Source organism: Atractosteus spatula, chromosome 5, assembly GCF_055471065.1.
Source record: "Atractosteus spatula isolate fAtrSpa1 chromosome 5, fAtrSpa1.hap1, whole genome shotgun sequence".
NCBI lineage: Eukaryota > Metazoa > Chordata > Actinopteri > Semionotiformes > Lepisosteidae > Atractosteus > Atractosteus spatula.
The window spans coordinates 48,616,020-48,638,705 of record NC_142710.1 but is presented as its reverse complement, the minus strand read 5'-3'; positions in this window follow the sequence as shown (position 1 = coordinate 48,638,705).

The following is a 22,686-nucleotide window of genomic DNA, read 5'->3' as shown; positions in this document are numbered from 1 at the left end:
GAAGGTTGCTGGTTCAAATTCTGTGGCAGGCAGAGGAATGCTACTCCATTGGGTCCCTGAGTAAGGCTCTTAACTACAGCTGCTTCATGGGTGCTGTACAATGGCTGACCCTGTGCTCTGACCCCAAGCTTCTCTCCCTGTGTGTCTGTGTCTCCTGGAGAGCAAGCTGGGGTATGCAAAGAGATGAATTTGTAATGCAAGAAATTGTATATGGCTAATAAAGCGATCTTAATACAGATCCCTGTGGTACTCCACTAATTACATCACCCCTCTATGAATGTTACCTCTTATCTTTACTGTTTTCTATTTATTAATCTATCATGAAATGCATGCATTTCCTTCAATATCTACTGTCTGTAATTTGAGATTTAATCTTTTATGATGAATATTATTCTGAAAATCTAAATACACCATATATCAGTTCTTTGTGTGTAACCATTACTGTTGTTAATTGTTAATTAAAAGAAGTCTTAACAAGTCATCAGGCATGACCTATCTTTTCTTAATCCATATTGACAGCTCTCTCAAATGTTATTTCCATATAGGTAATTGTGTAATTTTAGTTCTAATAATTCTTTTTGTAACATTACATGTAATAGTAATACTATAATTACTTGGGTTAGTTTTGTCACCCTTCTTATAGATGGGAACTTTATTAGCAATTCTCTAGTGCCTGGATACTACCCCTGTCTGGAGGGACTATTGGAAGAGTTGTCAGGCCTCTGAATAACCATCTCTCATTTCCCCGAGTACAGTTGTTAAGATACTATCAGTCCCTAGGGATTTAGTAATCTTGAGCCCTTTTATGGTAACACTACTTAATAAAGATCTTAGTCTTTCTGCTATTGTTGACTTCGTCTTTAGTTAACACATGAATGAATTACTCATTTAGTACATCAGACATTTCCCTTTCATTGTCCAGACAGTTCCCATTGTCATCCTAATACATTTTACTTCATCCTTTAGTTTATATGCTGTTGTAGTACTGAAAGAACGTTTTATTTATTTTAGCCTGCATTGCGGTAATCATTTCAATTTCTCTTTTTGCCGTTCTAGTGTCCCTTTAACCCATGCTTTCAGTTTATTCTATTCCCTCCTGTTATTTTCTAATCATTTCATGAAACACATCTTTCTTTTATAATTTTCTAGTCCATTTGTTGAACCATTTGGGATGCATCTTTTTTAGCTTTTGCATTACTCACTCTTGGAATAAATCTGTTGTGTGCTTTAAGCTGAATCTCTTCGAAATGATGTCATCCATTTTCCACTGATTCGACATCTATCCCATCCCATCCTACTTCTCTTAGGCTCTGTATCATTCCTCCAAAAGCTGCTTTCCTGAAATTTTAAACGATTAAATTGGACATCATCTGTACAGTTTCAAAGTACACTTCAAAGCATACCATACTATGATATCATAATATACTTTTACAAATAAGAATGTAAGCAATGAGAATATAGTAATGCTTTCACAGTACTGGAACTGAAAAAGTAAGGCTGAAGGAGACAATCACATCACTTACCTTGTTCCACTTTGTTTGGCTTCCTGTCAGGTTTTCACTAAATCGCTTAGTGTAAAGGCTGGGGATGCGAGACTCAGACACCATTACAAAATAATTTAGAAGTACTGAACCATCTGGCACAGAGCAGAGGAAACAGGCAGTGGATGGAGTTATTGCAAAACATTGCTAAAGGCATAACATTATTAATGCAACATTCAATACTTCATTGTGCTGAGTTACTGGGATCTTGAAGTCTCAATGAAATAAACTCAAAAGAATACAAACATAATAATGGTTACAAATGGAAGAAGGTTGTGGACCAATTTTGTTGTTACTAGTTGACTGATACAAGGATCTCATCCTGTCATTTCTTTAGGAGGTCCTGAGAATCAGCTTTAACAACCTGGTTGGATACTTTGTTCCCAACCACTATGACCCTTTATATTTATCTGTTGTAAATATAGCCTCTCTTATTTTCTGTCTTTGATCTTTTTGTCACTATTGGCCAAAGCAGCCCTCTGGGTTGATTATCTCATCCCTTCCAAAATTTTAAATACTTTCAACAAGTCCTCTCCTCATCTCCTCATAGTTTCATAGTTTCCTCTATTCAAGACCAATGAGGCTGAGTTCCTTTACTTTATTTGTGCAAGATATTCTTTATTACTAGAGCTGATTTCAGACCCTTTGAATTTATTTCAGAAAAATAATGCCTCTCTTGCAGATTCACAATTAAAAATATCTCTGACAGGGAACTAGTAAACATATCAGGTAAGTGAGAAAAAATAGTTTAAAGTTCTGCAATTGTGCTTTAAGAAGTTAAGAGGTCTGCCTTGCCTTATTTCCTTTTTCTGACTGTAGCTGACCTCATGATAATTAGTATTAGATCACCAACAAATATTGAGTAGCTGCTAAATCCACACCACAGGATTATGTGAACTTGGAGATGATTGGGAAATCCACTCCGTGCTCTGATATCAGAATCCCTAGAGTCTCTCTGTGTCTGTCAGCACCTCCTTGTATCAGTCAGACTGAACTGCTCCTTTCTCATAAGAAGATTAATTCCGCAGATTATCTGAATGCAATAAAGTAGTCACTATTAACCAGTAATTAGGAAAAGTGGTTGCCTTGTCCGGCAGTGGAAGAAAGCCAGCCAGCAGAGCAAATCTAATTTGTAGCCATTAGTCAGTAACACAGTTTTGAAATTGTGCTATAGGCTGAAGGCATTTTTATATCTTTTGAACCTCAGATTACTCAGAAAACTGATGTCTCTGTGCAAAGCACCTAGCTTTATTATCTTAAAATGAAACCAAATTTCTAATTATTAACAGCAAGTAATTTAATCTGACATATAACCACTCAAGTATTATTTATGTAAAATAGTATACTTGCCTTAACGTCTGATGAGTGTACACTTTCTTGCATTTTATTCTGTAAAAACATTACTTCTTCTCTGAACCTACAGCTTCCTTCACCTGACAAAGAATGTAGATATTATCCCATGAAATATCTTTTCATTTTTACATTATACAGTAGATACTGGTTTTGTTAATCAAATGATTGGATAACAAGTTCTCAGATAAACACTCCATCCAGGAGATAAATGTCTTTGAGGTTCAAAAAAATGAACAAGAAACTTTCAAGGTGAATTGACCCTGGTTTATTTCCTTATGAAGACCATCCTGAAGACTGAGAGGTATAGTTGAGCATAACAGCAGGCACAAGTACCTGAACTTGAAAATAGCTGTTCAAGTGTGTTTAAGCAGACTATCATGTCTTAAGACTACCAATATAACCACATGAGCCCTGTAGTGATAACACTTATCTTAGGCCATTTTAAATATCATAGCGCTCTCAGGTTCATGTAGGTATATACCCTCAGGTCGGCCCCCCCACCAATGGGGACTTGAACCCAGGCCTCCAGCATCACTCAACAGGGACCCAGCCAGTTGAGCTACAGGGAAATCTCCTATCAGCCCAACGGCTGCGGTCCCTGCTATTCACAGGGAAGGGTGGTGACGTTACCTCGCTGGTAAGCTGACTCGAACAACCTGCAACGGTGGCCATATGCATTACAATATTTTAAAGGTGTGTTATCTGCTTTTAAGGAAATACAGAAATAGAGAGTATGATAATTCTCATGCACCTGACATTTAGAGTAATAAATGAGAGGTCTTCAGATCTTTCAGGTTTGGGACAAAGAAGATTATGGTGCAGCACTATTTCCTGAAACTATTGTTTAATATTAGAATATATTTTTCTTACAGTCAGACACAACATGTCTGAGTGTAAAGATTCTTGTTGGATTGGATCCTGGAATGGGATTATTGGTCTTTACAAATTCATAGATGTCTCTGAGAGTGTTTAAAAATCAGATTTGAAAAAACTGTAAGCAAAAAATATATATGTTCTTTAGAAATCAAAGCCAAATTAAAAAGGAGAAATAATTGGACGTTTCATAATACAGATTCTTTCATGCTTATATCGTACACCCAAAAAGGCTGAATCTCAAATGAATGATGGTTAAACCGGGTCTAATTGTGACCAACAGTTTCTGGATAATTGACTTGTTTCATCTTCAAAATCCGAATTCAAACAGTCATGCAGGAGCAGGATAAAAATAAAAACTCCCCTCACATTTTCTTTTCCAGTTGTACAAACAACACCCTAGATAGAGCACCTCTATGAAATGATTTAAATAAAAAATAAACACTACTTTCTTGAAGACCCTACTAAACTTTTAAATTTTGAAGTGTTTAGAGGTGTGCCACGAACACTTGTGAATATATATCATATAAAATTATAAAAACCCACAAGTGAAACCAGATCACAAATACAGTCAGGTCTGGGAAACTGCAGAAACATGTTTTTGAGACCTTCAATAGGAACAATTCTTAGTTTGCTAATATGATATTGTGACACACTAGCAAGAGAGTTACGCCTATTTTAAATCTGGTATCACGTTCCTCAAACTTTGTGCTGATGTAGCACTGAGTGTAAAAGGTCCCACCTGGTGTGTGAGCAGCAGTCTCCCAGCTGCTGCTGTTCCAATGGCACAGGCAGGGAGAACACACACAAAGAAAGACAAGCTCACACACATACAGTCCAGTTTCATCTGTGCTGGGAAGCCAAAGTACACAAGGCAGCATTTCATTTCTTTTTTTTTACAATGTTAGATATTTAGTCTTTGCTTAAAGAATATGACGCTAACACACCTGGTAAAGAAGCTCATAACTACATTCCAGTGTTGTCCCTTATGAATTTTTTGGCACAGTGCATTGAAAAGTACATACAGTACCTCTTCAAATAATTTCTCTTTCTGTTGTTTTTTTTTACCCGCTCTCACTCCAGGTATTTCTTACACTTTAAAACCCATAACACAAAGATGTAATGGTTCACCCAACTATTCATCTCTACATGAACTGAATCGGATCATCCTTCATCTTAATTTTAGTATAAAAAAAATGTTTTGTAACTGCTGCTCTCCTTTCTTTCCAAAAATATCAGTTGACAGATCTCTGAGTCACAAAACTTTTTCTAAACCAATGCCAGTTACTGATGTGTTTGTGTGCCAAAGGTTAAGAGTAATCTTAGTTTCAAGTGTTTTCCCTCAGTGACATACAGTATGCAGAATCTGAGTAACAGAACAAACAAGAAAATTGTGTTTTTGAACAAGAAACAATCCATTATACCTTACACCTGCCTTGGCAAGTTGTCCTTGGCATGTTGTGAGCAAATGTAACGAAAATGAGTTTCAGTGGCGAACCACAACTTCAATACCCTGCACAACTGTTACTGTGTATTCATCTTAAACTCTGGATTCAAACTCTGTGATCTCACAGTACCTTATAGTCTGGTATATTTTCTGTAATAAAAGAGGTTCTACCTAATCTTAAATCATAAATCAAACAAGTTATTGCACAGAATACAATGAGATAAGAAACACTTCTTTAAGTGGCCTGACATTTTAACAGCTTAACCTACACTCTTGATTGCAATTGATCAAAGGCTTCACCTACTTTTAGTCTGAGTCCTGAACAGGCAATCTAACCTGCTGCTATCTCCTTGTTCAGCAGAGAAAAAAATGGCACTTTCTGTCTTGAAAACACTTTTCCTCTTTGCAGTCTGAGGGGAAGGGTATACAGGCTGAGAGCACTCACTGCATATACTTGATTCGTGTTCTACATATTTGATGCTTTTGGAATGCGTTTACTCCATAGACTACATCCTGTGTTTTTTTGGAAGTGTTTCTTTTATTATCAGAATAATTTTCAAATCCCGCACAACCATTTGTATGTCTTCCACTAGAACAGGGGGTTTTCATTATTTTGCAGATTTACTTTTCTGGGAAAAAAGGGAGAGAGATAAGAAAAAAGACTTTTTCAAAAACAATACTTGAAAGGACAAGCGGCCTTTATATGTTTGTCACAATAAAGCCCTTTCTGTGTGTACAGACTTATAATTGATTCTTTGTGTTGTCTATACATTCTTCAGTGAGCTGTGATTTCCAGACTGCCCTTTGCCAATAAACAGATGGGCTGTAAAGGACTGCTGTCTGTTTCTGGACCAACACAGACCTTGCGACATCTCACATCATTGTACCAACCCACTCAGCTCTCATTCATAAATTTAACAATGCACAGAAAGCCAAAGCAGAGACTGCGACCCAGCTTGGAGCACTCAAATGGAATTCAAGAATTAAAAAAATATCAGAAAATGTCACTGGGAAATATACAAAAATGTTTTTGTAATCGGTTGTTTGATGTGACTGGGTACGGATGTGGCATTTTGTCGAATATAAATGAGCCATTATTGAGTATGGGTTGTTTTTGTTAAAATTACTTGTGTGTGTTTGCAGAAGACATAGATCTGTAGGCTACAGTATTTCCATGGCAACCAAAGTCCTAAACTGTCCATTCTTTTCTCGAGGCGCAAAGTTGCTCTTAGTTCTTTCAAAAGACTGTTGTACTTGCTGAACAATGATATGGAAAGAAGTGGATTCTTTTCATCCAGCAACCAAATACCTATTTCAGCTTTTATTTAAAAGCATCTTAGCTCTATAAATTCTAAATTTATAGGTAACTAATGTATTTGCATGTGCTGCACACCTTAGTTGGTTACAATTGCTAAATACCAATTAACTAAGCTGTCAATTTTTAAGAACCTTAACACAAACTTTCAAATTCATATTGAATTTCTAGCACACAATTCTAACTCTGCAGGCCTATTTGTATTTGCAATTTAACTGCCAATATGATGAGGAGTGTATGCATTCAGCCGGACTTTTTTTTTCAATACTCTAACATAAGAATTGTAAAGGTTTAAATTAATTGGAAGTGAATATAAGATTAATGTTAGAAAAATGAGGAAAAAAATAGAAAACGAATTATGTGCTAAATGAATTTTGACCACTTTATTGACTAAAGAGAACAATGTAAGCAAAAAAATAATCAACAAGAAAAATGACCCAGGTTATAGAAAGAGGAAATTGGTATTGAAGTATTTTCAGCACACCTGATACAGAGGTTCCACAGGGACTAGAACAGTTTAAACCTAATAAATCCCTTAGAGCTGTGGTGCTATTTCCTGGTGGTAGTTAAGATTTTATGCATAGACCTTTAACTATGATATTCAGCTGTCAATGATGATGGTAGATGTACAGAATTGTAGAATTACACATTCATAAAAGGCAGATAGAACTGAGACAATATACTGTACACCAATTGGTCTTACCACTGCCTGTGGTGATGTAAGCAGTCGTATATCAAAAGAATCTGCTCTACAGGCTGATTGCTCTACCTGGTATAAATCTACCAGAGTAGATTATAACTATAGTTAGATTTGCAGATGATACAAAGCAGCGGCAAACACAGAAAGGAAAGCTTACAAAGAAGACTTGTAACTGGGAAGACTTATTCATATCATATTTCCAGAAAAAGCTTTGTATAAGCATAATGTACTTGATGTCTGTTACGACCCCAAGTCACTGGGATGTAACAATGTCACTGGGTACAGATGTGGCATTTTGTCGAATATAAATGAGCCGTTATTGAGTATGGGTTGTTTTTGTTAAAATTACTTGTGTGTACTTGTATTACTGGAAAGCCTTTTCTGGAAGAATAGGGTAGAAGGCAGGACTACACCCTGGACATAACTCCAGTTCACCACAGCAGAGACACAGGCACATTTTGGAAGACTGGAGGAGAAAACACACATGGGGAGAAAATAAGGCTGCAGAGAACTGTCACAAATAGTCAAATTAACCAAGGCCACCCTTATACAGTCACATAATAATGCATACAACTACAATATATATATTATGTAAGGTTAAAAGATAACCTCCCTTATATGATCATTTAAGTACTAATGTATTGGTTTTAAGTTAATTAAAATAGCAGTGATCAACTGAAACAAACAACATTAATCAGAAACATCCTATATAGTAATCAGCTAAAATAAACAACATGAAACCCTCCAATGAGCCTGTAAAGTCATCTCCAGCTTGTCTTTCCCTATATTTCCAACACAACACACGTTGAGATGCAGATGCTGTACTAGTCTGCCGCGCAGCTAATTTGAAAGTTGCGCTTAACAACCTTCGGCTTGGTTTCATTCCACTCTGCTCTTCTTCCATTCCTGACCCCTCCTGCCAGCAAAAAGAGAGGAATCTAAATCAAGGGAACTTGTTTTGAAGCTTTTCAATGTACTAATGATCCCTTAATTAGAATGTTTTGTATTGGTTATGATGCCATATCAACATAATATCACAAAATAATATGTCTTGGAAAGAGCTTCAAAAAAAGCAACAGGTAGAACACGAGAGGAATTAAATCTCTTCAGTATAGAACAAAGCAGATTCTAAAGATATTTCATCCAAATATATACAATTTTAAGAGATATGGACAGGGTCAACCTGGGGAACCAGTTCTGTCTCAATAACACAACAAAGATGCTGAGTTACAACACGTAACTAAAGGGGAATTCATTTAGGATGGAGTACAGGAAACAAATCTTTACACAGAGAGTAGTGGCTGGTGGTGAGAGGGGTGGAACGAACATCCCACAGCCAAGTGGCTGTGGTCCAAGTACTGGATTCCTTTCAAAAGTGACTGCAATTCATTTTTTTCCCACAAACAGTGCTGACGCCTTGTATGAAACTCAACCCTACCCTTTTATGTACACACTCTGCCCGCAAAGCTCTCTAGGCATTTTCTTTCCACATGTTTTGAGAGGGTCCAGGTGTGGATAGTTTCTGTAGACAGATTTCCTGTTCATTGTCCACTATTCCGAACAAGTACATTGCTTGATCTCACCTTGTACTCCTGTTAAACAATGACAGATAACCTTGGCCTCTCCCGGCAATGGAAACAGATCTGGCTGGCTGGCCTCACCTCTGCTAAAAAGATCTAGATGCTTTGTTGGGAAACACCCCACTCCTTTCCCTGGCATCTGGATCTTTGCCTATCTTGACATTATCAAGCTCTCTAAAATTGAGATCCACAGTCCTGGAGGAGGCATTGTCAAAGAGAATACTGCTACTCATGTGGTCAGATCTTCAACCAAGGCTGTCTGATTTCATTCTAGGGGCTTTTTAATGGGAAACGTGGCCAGGGTTATTCCTAATGGGGTTAATATTCATAGGAAATTGTTCAGATTCCCTTAGCTATTAAACTACCAAATGGGCTAGAGGGGTCTCCTCTTTCTTAGGTTCCTATGAGAAGTAAAGAATCAACCTGAATGACCGTAACACCCTTAGATCTGCCAAAAGACAAAACAATTCCACAATTGGGAATATCGTTGACTTGGATGGATTTTTAAAAGTTATGCACTGCTATTCTGTAATGTGGCAAGAAAAACAACAAAGCCAGAAACTGCATAATCTCGAAACTCGAAACAAACAAACTACATATCTGTGGTTGTATACAATCAGCTTATTTTTCAAATCAAGCCTATTATTCCATTCCAAACCCCTGAACTGCACAAGATAATGTTCTGCTCTACTTGTGAAAGGTAAAACCATGCTGTGAGTTAATAAGTTAACAAATCTCAATTCATTGTTTCCCTTTTCATTTTTCCAATGATAACAGCAAGGTGCTATTGAAGTGGATTTTCTTAATGAACCACTCCCTTGTACCAGGATCATTTCTTTGCAAACTCTAACTGCCTTATCAGTTTGCAAATATGAACAGTTTGTTGACAAAAGCAACCAATTAGTTCTCTTTTTAAGAAAGGGTAAGTAATGTATCAGGTTAAAGTCTTAACATGCACCACTTCCTTTAATAAATAAGACCAGCTTGGACAAGTGTGCTCATAGTAGTGTGTTACTGATTCTCAATTTGTATTATTTTTCATAGCTTTCTTGTATTCTTGTTTTGCAGTCATGAATGACAATGCCTGTGTCTGAAATACAGAAGTTAGGTAGATCCCGATTCCATTCTGGGTTCACTTACTTTAAAATTCTCCCTTAATTAAATTGGTCATTGCTCTCTTCTTCAATAGCTCTGCGATGGAATGTAGCTACTGATGTACAATGGCTACAACGCGTAGGTCAGGTTGGAGCTACCTTCAGGGGTCCTCTGCTGTACGTGAACCACTGTGGGATCCTGTCGAATAAAAGTGCTACACAAGTGCAATTGTTGTAAAACAAACTGCACTATTCAGCCAGACAGCTCAAACAGAAGCTTCCAATCTCCTCTCCCTATTATCTTGCCAAATTCTACAACTGAACAGAAACAAGAAGACTAGTATTGCAAAGCTCTGCAATCAAGACCCTTTAGCTCTGCGTTGATCTTGGTGTTGGTGTTAAAGATTTGACCTTGGAGACATTTGCTACTGCCCCATTGCTGACACAAGACTTCACCTATTACACGTTCAGACTCTTTTGTGTCTTATCATGATAAACTTAACAAATATGACTCTGTTAGGTCCCTGAGTTAAGACAGAAGGTGAAAGGCACTATACAAATAGCATAGTTTCTTGAACAGTTATTTCTGATTTTGCTGGTTCCCATTAATCAAGCTGTCTTTTGCATAAAACATGCAGTTTTTGTGTGTGCTTACAAGGGGAGATAAGAAGCAGTATAAGAGACCGGCTTAACATAAGCACCAGATATGTCTCTTGGACACAATGGAGCTGAGAACAGGATTTCTGCTAAGGCTGAAAAAGGAGTGTGATTAATTTAGACAAGGATTTCCTAAAATCAATAGTCACGCATTGCCTTCTCATATTAAAATAACATCTGCTGCTGATCGCAGTGCCACCGGTCTCTTCCAATGGCAAAGTGTCGTGAGAATCTACAAAAACCAGGCACAAACTGCCAGGTGCATTCAACTTACTCCAGCTGTGCTCCAGCATTGGCTGATGAAAGTGAGTGACAGCAGAAATGCTAAGGGTATGAACAAGGTTTTGTCCAGTGTGGTTGGACAGAAAAAAAAGGAGATCTAGGCTTTGCCATCTGTACTTTAACATTGGAAAATAAAAGAGGAAACAAATTCTCTTGTCAGCTTTTTCGGACTGATGAGTGTTGCTCTGAATCACATAGCACAGGTTGTGTAAACACACAACTTTGATTAGGATTTAAAGAACTGAGTCAATAGCAGGAAAGTGCAATATGTTTGATCCATGCAATGATTTGATAATGCAATCACTAGAAATATTTTAATGTGTGTTTTCTAGTACCTGATTTGGGTGGTGTTTTTATCCAAAGCATCTTACATGTATGCCTATTTGTGCCACAAAACATCTTACTGGAGAAATCTGAGTGACAAGCCTTGCATGTGCTACAGCTGAAATTGGAGCATGCAACCCTCCATTTATGAGTGCAGAGCCTTAACCACTACTACTGTTACTTACTGTGTAAGAACCAATGTTTGATTTCAATTCATTTTTTTCATAGATCACTCAAAACAAACAAGTCAAAATGAAAAAGAAATGTTAAACACATACAGTATACATATTATTAAACTACGTTCTGGAGGCTACAATACTAATATAAAAAATAAATAAAGCAAACAATTTTATTTTTAAAACACATTTCATGATATGTAATGGATTTTACAATACAAAGAACAGATATACAGTAAATCTCCTTGACTCAGAAAATGGACAGAAAATGCATTTTGACTTCTGTGCACCCAGCACACAACAGAAAATAAATCTTTAACAATTAATTCACAGCACAGGAATCACAGCGGGCAATACTCACTCTATTACATAAGAGCTGATTTATAGATAAGTTTGAGTTTAAAGATTATTTAGTTACCAATAAGAATCAAGGATATATCCCTTTCAAAACATCTAAATAATGTTTAATTAGCATGTTTTGGTATTAACATTGCTTTACATTTAAAAAAAATATATTATATCATGGTATGACTATAATTTCTTGGCAAGGAATAGAGGGCAAAGGTGACATGTGGTTCTTAAATGTTTTTCATATTGTGGTTGTATTTAGTTTTTCATCAGTCATCTAGTATGTTCTTTTACAAACACAGCATATTGTATCTACTAGATTTGCTGGTAACCTCATGTGTTTCCATTGGGTCTGCCGAGTGCAGAGGACTTATAGTATCAATGACTTACAGTTCTGGGGCTACAGAATACAAATTACTAACAAGGTAAGAATGTGTAACTCTTGGTGAAAAGCCATCTGTGTCTTGAATCTATAGGGTATTTCTCATTTTTCAAAAAAGAAGAGATTCAGCTGCTTGTTTGAACAATGAGAAAAAGAGAGAGATCCCAGCTGCGAGACATTTCACAGGCTTATGTAATTGGTAGGTTCCTCACTACAAAAAAAAAACCTCTGTAATGTTTTAATGATGAGCAAATCCTGTTTGTCTATTTGGATTTTTAGCCAAAAATCCAGTGTGAAATTTCACTGTGGGCTGACAACTGCAAACCACAGCTGTTTTCTTGCCTTTTCATTCTTCCGATTGGTATCTGCAGTGCAGGGACACAGAATTTCTATTTAGGCCCTTGAAAACAGATTCATTTTAATGCTGATACAAAAAGATTATAATAGAAATACTACAACTACCTTTGTAAAGGTATGACATTATTGTCTTCTTACAGTTTATGCACTTCAATATTGAAATCTGAACCTTAAATTGTTCTGCGGAAACTAAAAAGTATACATCTAGAACAGGATATGACAGTGTTATGTAACACCCCAAAAATATAAATTTTGTTTTTTATGGGATACATTGGAAAGCCAAAGACACTTGACTTAACAGGCAGATAATATTTTATGCAGCTTTTCATAAGGAGTTCTATGCATCTAGCACCTTGAACTTTGTCTTCTAAAACATTGTATTTGAATAACAATATTTCTATTGCATTATCCTTAGGAGACTATTCAGTAGATAAATGTAGATAAATCATTCACTTCTCACTGATTTTCAGTTTACATTTATATGTGTTCACGTCAAATAATGCAACATAGATAGCTTTTATTGATATTAAATATTATGTTTGATATGCTGCTACATCTATTCACATTTAACCACCCGTAAAGGCAATGAGAAACGTCTCCAAACTGGCTTGTTTAATCTTTTATTTCTTGATATTGTACCACACTTTTTTGTCACTCAATCGGGGTATCTTGAAATAACATATTCATAACCTTAAGCCTGCAGCTGTTAGCTAGTGAAAAAGCATGATTGATTTTGTTATGTTTTGTTTATGTACCATACATTTTATGTAAATTATGATATAAAGATCAGTTTCATAGACATCCATGCTTATTTCATGAATATTATGGAAATTAAATTAATTAGATGTTTTAAGCATCTGACAGATATTTGTGAAGAATGTTCTTACAGGGAGTATTACTTTAAAATGTATATACATCATTTGTAATTCAACACAATGGGACATGATTGGAAGGTGGTGAATAATTTTGTCAAGGCATTGTATACATTTTTGAATTGTGTGAGTTGATATCAAATCGTGACCTTTTTGTTCTTCTTTGACTACACGCACAATTAAAATAGTTATCAGAATTATAACCTGTTAAGGATTCAATAATACAGTTTCAGATGATCAATCATGAACAATGAGCATGACCTTGCTAAGAGTAATTTTCCTCTGATACTTTTGCTCTCCTCTGTGTGTAAAACTGGACCCAGAACAAATCCACATTCACAATTTTTTACAGGCACTAGAGCATCCTTCTTGTAGAGTGTGTTACCTTCTGTCTTTGGAGTCTGAAAGCAGACTCCTGGGTTTCGACAGTCCCTTTGTTATCAGATCAAGCATCCACTTCAATTTGCAATTTTAATGAAAATTAGACACCTGCACTGCAAATGATCAGCACTCTGTGGATTTACCGAAAAAAAGAGAAAGGGAGAGACAGGGAAAGAAAGCGAGAGTGAGAGAGACTGAGGGAAAAAAAAGCCTTATCTGAGGAACCAGAGCTAGCAGAGTGTCTGATTACATGGGTCCTTAGATTGGATTTTCAGATGGCAGAGAAGGAAGAAAGAGACTCTTTATTCTCGGGGCTTTGACACAGATCTTCTCAGATGGTGAAAAAATCAAGAGGAAAGGTCTGCTGTTACCACAGTTCAGGGCTTGATAACACTCAGGGGACAGGCGACCTCTGTGTGATCCCCCATTGCGATCTTGAGATGCTCCTTCTCATGGGGGAAAGGCTGAAGCACTAGTCATCACAACAAAGAAGGCCCTCTGAGCTACCCATTGTTACACAGCTTCCCCTCAGCTCTGCTGTGTGGGGCCTCTGCATCTGTCACAGTTCCTTTCCTCTCTGTATCTGAAGGACATATCGGTGGATAGATCTGAGCTCTTCCTTCTCTTCTCCTAGCTTGAATACCAAATGGCCACTGAGAAATATCAGAAAGAGTCAGCCAAGATGTCGTCTTCACATGAGGCGTGCTGTTCACATGAGAAGAGTGCACTCAGATCATATCGTTCCATTACACAAACTCCCATGGAAAAAGGGATTTATTCCCTTTACACTTTGACTGAGATCTTGCCAAGATTGTAGGATAAAGAACCCAAGTTAATCAGGGTTATAACATTCCTCATAAGAATGACAAGGGAATCTTCACACTAGTGTTAAGAAATGACTCTCATGGTTCACAGTTACAGCACTGTCTTGTTCACAATGTGCCCCCTGTCTTAGATATAATTCATTTGGCCACCTGAAAGTGCAGGCCAACTAACATCTAGTAGCAAACCACAGACTCACGGAGAGGCTGGTTTAGGATTCAAAAGTTTGCAATTATGAGCTCAAGCAGAGGTTTTGTCTTGTTACACATCTTTCTTTAGTCATAAATTTCTTTTTTAGAATTGACCATGCGCGGTAAACTTCCACGTAAAATAAAGGATTTATCTCTTGAAAAACAAGTTTTTGGTCCCTGATATTGTGATTGAGAAAAATTCCTTGTGTTGAAATCAATTGTGATACACTCAAAAAATTACAACCTTACACTGCAAACTTCCAAGTCCTCTCAGATGACACCAGTTTGGATGGCTAATCACATTAAATGCCAGCAGCCACTTTGAAGGCTGACAATGAAAATGTGGTCCTGAGCACATGTGCTATAAAAAGAAGCACCTGTTTTATCCATGAGCACCTCAGCTTGGTGTGTCAGTTCAGCTGAGCAACAAGACTAATCCAGGGAGCAGCAGACAACGGCGCTGTCAGTCATTAGCCATAACACGAATATACATCCTCTTCATCTGCCGACAGGTTGATTTCATTTTAGTGGCAAGTGAAATGACTGATAAGCCAGAAAAAATTAATCAGCTATACAGAAAACCAAAACATTGCTGTTTATTCTGTCAGTTTAGCCTATGTGACTGTAGATAAACTCTGATATTCATTTTTCTGCATTATGGAATCTAAAGAAAATCAAAGCCCCTCATTTCATAGAATGTAAAAAATAAACACAGCACTGCTGTGACAATATAACAAATTCAATTAAATTCTGCTATCTTTAATGGTATTAGAAGGCTTCAGTACTTCAACAGATATTGACTTTCTGAAAGCATATGCCTAAACACTGATTCAGCAGATCACTCTCGCAGCTTTTTGTTTTATTCTTATTTTACCCCATTAATTTACTGCAAAGTAAATCTATTTGCTTTTAGATTATGCTGTTGTCATTTTTCTTACGAGGCACTATTAAACCTTTACATATAATTAATATGTGATAATGTTTCAAGCTGCTTCTTAGATACTGTGATAAATGTTAACTTCCTATCCAGTGCGAAGTGAAACTGTATGCTGTTCCCTGAGGAGTAGTTAGCGTCCATACAGGAGGTGGGATGGATTCTGATTACATAACAGAAACTGGATACGCTCTTTTCAGTGAGAACATAGGATAGGTTAGAAAAGAGAGGAAGGTATTCGGTCCATCTAGCTTGTTTGGCTGCTAGTACAGTAGTTTATTGGTCTTACTGTCTTCTCCACCAGATTCCTAAAAGAGTCCAGCTTTGACAAAGAATGGCTGGGTTATTGTTGTGGACACCTACAACCTTAGGTAAAAAAGTGTCTGTATTCCCATTGCGCCCTCATTGATTCTGGGGCTTGTGTTTCATTGTTTATAATGATGATGTCAGAATTAACGCCTCTGGGGATTTGAATTCTTGAATCAATTCACGTCATAATCTATTCTGTTAAAGACTATAACGATTCAGTTATGTGCCTCCATAAGAGTAGGACATTCCTTTAAGCCTGGGAAGATATCTGATTGCTCTTGTGTGGACTGATTCCAGAGCAGTAATATATTTTTGGTAACATGAAGACTAAAATAATCACCACAATTTAGAATACAGAACATACTAAATGTGTATAATTTTAACAACATTCCTTGACTTACATTTAATGCTTCTGATTGTATATCCCAGATTTTTGTTTTCTTTTTTATTGTTTACCTCCATTTTCTAGAAGACAAAAAGGAATTGTTGCCATGAACACCTAGTTCATTTTCATATGAGGCTTCTTCATGTTCAGTGAATCCAATCTTCTATGTAGAACCTAATCATAAATAGGTGCATTTATTTAAGTCTGATACAATTAGCAAAATTATGTAAACTTAAAATAAGCAACTGAAAATTGGTATTAGAAGGCTTCAGTACTTCAACAGTTTTTAAAATGTTTATTTAAAATGAATTATTTAACTTAAAAAATATTGCACACAAGACAGTTATGTAATTATTGGTATTGAAACTGTTATGTGAATTATGTGGATATACACATATAAAATTTAGCCGTGCTTAAATTTAGAAAGTGTATAATGCAACTGATCAATTGTAAAATCAACAACCTACTGTATATTATTACATTATTAAGTAGTATTATTACATTATGTAGTATGTAGTTAATTAACTCTGGGAAAGTTGGTCCTGGTGTGAGTGTGAGCGTGTCTGTGTCTATGTGTGGCTGCAATGGACTGCTGTCACGTCCAGGGTGTACCCAGCCTTGTGCCTGTTACCTGCCTCCCACAGCACTGAGCTGGATGAAGGGATTAGAAAATGGATGGATAGAGAAGAACATATGATAATGTAAATATGCTGTTAAGTAACACTTGGACAGAAATCTAGAAGGTGTAATATCATAGTGATGACTTTCCTTTTATTGCTGTGAGTGGCCAATGTCATGTGTCATGCACTGTGCCCTCTAAAAGGATTACAGCAAAGTGAAAACTATGAATGACAAATAATATATGATTTAAGTTGTGGTAATTCCATGCATACATTTGACCATATTAATAAAAAAAACAATTTTGGTCCTGGAGAGAAGGTGTGTCTGCAACATCTGGAGAACTGAGAGAAGCTGTTGGATTAAGCCAGTAACCAGCTGGTTTATCTCAGTAAGAGCTGAATTGGAACAGAAACCCAGAGACACATGGGTCCCCCTGGAACAGGAGTGGACACCTGTGTCAGTGCAAACTCATTTCACTACATTTTGTTGGCGCTTGGCCCTGCTTTTGTTCCAAAGCACTCTCTTGGGACAAGACGCTCCTCTAGCACTGGGACAATGATTTCTCATTTTGCCCTTGCCCTTACCCAGGTTATCAAAATTGGGCCCCTGGTCTCCAGCCGGGTAGTCTTTGAAGAAATGGTTGCCGAGCCCCACAGTTCCACTGGGAGCTGCCATGTGGCTTTCAGGTTCAAAACAGTTGCTTGTGGATGTTTGGGGGCAGAAACAGAGAACAAATAAAAAGAAAAACTGAAGAAGTGTATAACATCTGCAAAAGTGCTTTAAAGTAACCATGGCAACAGCCTGACGGCCCTTGGCCTGCATTTGTCACTCTGTTGCTTTTATTAAGTGGGGGTATGCACATGGTCCAGGAAACCAGAAGAGGTCCAGTTGGCATTTACTGTAGGCCTTGCCCTCGTGTCAGAGATGGATCAAATGAGAAGTTTTATAGAAGCAGAATGGGTGGAATGCAAAGCATCAGGGGAGAACGAATGAGAATCACAGGTGCCTTCACAACTTCCTTTTACCCTCCCCAGGCCTCCTGCATGTGTAATCACCATTTGGGCTTTTGGCAGCAGTTCTCTTAAAGTCATAAAGTTCCTCCTTCCCCACCCCCATCTTCCTGTGTGTGTACATGGAGTTGTGTTTAGTTACAGACTGGACAACAGGCACTGCACAAGACCCAGACGACACAGGGTCTTCTGCAGGGATGTTTGACCTTCACTGTTGGCAAGGTTAAACTAAGACTCATGGTTAGGCTGAATAAAGTCTCCTTGGCCAGGAAGGAGCAGGAAGATGCGTAGAGCAGCTGTCTGCCCAAAAAGGCCTTTTTTTCTAATCACTAAGAATAAGCACTGTCTGTTTTTAAAAGCTTGCTCCCAGGGGGATGCAAGGGCTGAAAATCCTGAAGCTTAAGCCAGGTAAAACTGGGTAAAAGTTCAGCTGACTACAGCATTGTACTTCCAAAGCATGGTCTTTAAAAACAAACTATCCTTTCACTTATTTTACCAGAATACTCTACACTGACTAGTTATTTCTAAATAAAATATACAAAGGCACTAGAATAGGAATCGAGTCTAACTTTGTCTATAATCACTAATTTCTCAATAGATGAAATTTATAGCTGTATTTTTCTGGCTTAGTGATATCAAAACAACAGAGTATCAGGTTACCCAGGGCATGTTAAAAACATACTGTACATTTTATATTTTTATTAACTGTGATATCAGTAACACATTTCACTTTTAAAATGGCTAACTGGAATTCATGCTCTCAGATCCTTAACAGATGAAGGCTCTTACATCAACCTAGTCAATACCTGTGGTCTGGGAATTTTCTTATTAGACCAAGCAGTCTCTCTATTTCATAACAGTAAATGGACTGTGGCCTTCCACAGACCAGATTTGTTTGATACCACAGACCAGATCTGTTTGATGGAAGAGATCACAAAAATGCCATTTCAAGTAGCTAAATTGGATTTATTCAAGGATTCTGTTTCTCTTTACAATGAGACATTAAAACAAGTTGCTGATTGATAAGCCCATATGAAACCCATCTTATCTCTTTTGTTCAGTCTCACCACCCACAATTGAAGAGTTTTCTATGAAGTCTGTAAGATGTCGTCTCGAGCATTTGTGAAGAGATATAGCTGATTGTTCATCTTCCCTTCCCATGCAATAGACAAATCTGTAGTCCAATACAGGGAGCCGTTTAGAATTCCCCTTCTATTCCAGTGTAATTGAGAGAGGCCTTAAAAATACTATATTTCTTGTTTCCTCTGTAACTCAAACAGTGGAAAATTAACTCAAACCAGTTAATAAGTCTGCCTTTCCTCCTTTTCCTGAACAGTGAAACATTCATGTAATTCTTTCACAACATATTAATAAATCCACTTGCTGACTTTACTTCCTGAATTCACAATAGTTACTCCCATTCCAGCTTTCATGGTTTGGAGCTGCTCTGGCTTTTACTTTTGTTGCTGTGATTGAGTTGGTACAGTGCATCAGACGTGACATATGACCTGTGTTTGGGATTTTATTCCTACTGCTCCTCTAATTTAGCTTCTCTACTGTTCGTCTGTTTCATCAATGTCTCAGCATGCTGGTCTTGCTCCCATAGGTTTAAGGTCTGCTGCTGCTATTACACCTGTGTTAAAAGTACTTAATAACTGCCGTCTTATTTCCAATTTGTCCTTTCTCTGAAGACTTCTGGATCAGGCAGTGGCAGCTCACTTACAATCTCATCTTGCATCTAATGACCTTTTTAAATCTTTTCAGTCAGTGCTTAAGCAGAAAGACAGTACTGAAACAGCCCTTGATAAGGTAGTAAATAAGGCAGCTGACAGCTTGTGACTCTGGGTAAATAATCTTCTTCTGGATTTGTACATTTTTTGATACTGTTAATCACAGCATCCTACTGGTTAATAGACCAGGAATCACAAATACTTACTTCCCTTTAATTGATGGCCAATTAGAGGTAATTTATAAATATTGGCTGTTTCTGATCTTTCCCCAGTTATGCAGGGTGTTTTATGAGGCTCTGTTTTGGAACCTTTAAAGTTCAATTTTTGTTTTTGCCTCTTCATGCCGTCATGGGCTTGGGTTTCGATTATATGCAAAGCGTCAGGGGAGAATGACATTGTGGACATTCGGATATACTTGCAAACTAAATCAAATACTACTGCTACAGTACTTTGGTGCCTGTTTGACAGTAAGAGGTGGATTTTGACAACTGCCAGAACACACACCACCCTTCGGCCATCACTGCTATTGTGTGTCACCTTAGTTTTTTTGCAGAGAGAAGTGGTTTTTCATCCTCCGCTTTCACGGTGCTCCCCTCTTGGGGACAACTCTCCCTCTTTGCAGGTTTTTCACCTGACTCTATTCACATATTGTCACTATATCTTTTCATTAACTCTTCAGTCATTTATTCGTGTATTATTTAGTCATTTATTCAACAAATCACCAGGCAATAGAGTATTGAAATTCTATTCATCCTTCATCACCCATTTACAATCATTGTGTCACAGATTTGTGACCTCTTCTTGCTAGAGCTACTGTACTTTTTCTTTGTAACTGAACTCCTCAGCCTAGAAATTCTAGCGGGTGCTAGATCCCTTTTCCCCCTGCTACAGCTTCTTTTTAGCTTTCAGAAGCACCAGTGAACCCACAGTCCAAGCAAGTCCAATTGATCGAGACCCTCAGTCCAATGACAGTTATCCTACAGTATTTATAGTATTTCACTCCTTCCTTCACAAAGTATCCCCATAACACAGCAGGTCATACAAGTTCCCACCCAATGCATCTTCTTCAGTCATGGGCATCCTGAACAATGTGTCCCTGGTGTGCCCTTCTCTACTCTATTTATCTCTGAATTCAGTTTTGGGTAAAGGGGGTAAGAAGGATGATGCAAGGGGTTTCCTCCTCTGCTCTCAGTTCCTGATGTTTGAGTCAAGTCCTCTCCTGGATCAGGCCACTGTGGCCTCTTTCGTAATCCTTTTTTGTCCCAAGTCCTGAGTTCTCAGTCTGGGGCTTCCTGGGGCTTGTGACTACTTCTCAAGGGGGGTGAAAGTATTTCTTTAATATTTTGAACATGGGCAGAGCTAACTCCTCATTGAGGAAATGGCTGTATACACTTGGTCACCTGTAACAATGTATAGTATATTCACAACCTGTTCTAGAGCCCTTCTCCTGGTCACACTCATTCTTTTCATTCCGTGACAATTGCTAAAATGATCACTTTTCCCTTCCTCATCATCAAGCACCAGATCTTTACTATAACCAGTAACGTTTCTCATCACTGACTATCCTGACTGATCCTGTTTTGGCCAGGGATGCCTGTCTGTAATCAATAGCTGAACCTAGCTTGTAAAGCCTGTAAACTAGCCCAACCAGAACATTTCCCAACTCCCAAATGGAAACCTAGATACAAACTACAACCCTTTACCTCCTGGTTGTTCTTATACACTTCTCAATTAGCCCATGGAAGTGGCCAATTTCACACAGAGCCCATCCTCATAGCTCCTTACCCTCATGTGGAATTTCACTCCTTCTGACTGCCAAAATCTCAATCTGACTTGTGCCTCATTTTGCAGGTTTTTCCACTTAACAGGTGGCTGTCCCACAAAGATACCACTCACCACTTCACAGGATACAAAAGAACATTATTAAGATAAACTGTTGCAAGACTGCCATTATGCTCATAGTCTTCAAAATTCATCTATCCAAATGTGGTGACTTCAGTATATTTTATTGTTTATTGTTCACATATCCAACCTTAACAGAGACTAGAAACCTTGGTGTTACTTTTTACCCATGCATTATATGTGAAGCTCATATCAGGCATATCACAAAGATGTCTTTCTTCCACTTTTTGTAAATTGCTTCCTCCTCTGTCTATCTGGTACTAACATAATGATACATGCCTTATCTCATCAGGAGTAAAGTAACATTAGGGATAAAGTAACAGACTACAGTAACATTTTACTTACTGGAGTGTCTTACTGAGGTGTGGTACTAAAGAGCCTTCAGTATTTAGTACCTGCGGCTAATGAGCTAACTAAAACTACACTGAATCAGTATATAACACCTGTCCTATGTGCATTGCACTAGCTCACTGTGAAATTTAGATTGAACGTCTCCTGTTCACTGTTATCTTGTTCATATACTGTAAGGCACTAAAAGGTCTAGGTTATCTTAAGCGGTTATTGCATGAATACAGTCCAACGCTTAATTGAAAAACTTCTGATTTAGGACTTCTTACTTCCAGTTTTTAAAGTATAATATCATTTTAGTTTTCCCTCCTTTAAGTATTATTTTCTCTATTGTACAGTAATTTGAGTCTTTTCAAAAGCTCTTATAAATGTAAGATAACCATTACAAATAAATGTGCTTCACAATCAAGTAATATTTCTGTAATATAACATTTCATTTAATGTTTTTGCTAATTGTTACCCTTAGACTGATGCTAATGTACATGAACTCTCTTTCTCAGTATTTTTTTTCTGTCATTGAGATACAGTATGTACTCATAGAAATATTGACAGTCTTTTTTTTCCTGTCCAGTAATAAAGCAGGCAACTCTGGTTTTTGATCTTCAGATATAAATTACAGCAAACAGTAGCTGTCCTATGTGTCACATCCTTTTGACATGACATGAATTTTATTTTTTATTCTATTTAAACTTCTTATGATGAAATCGATCATGGGTTGAGCTGTATTGCCTGAAAAGCCGCACACCCTTTAT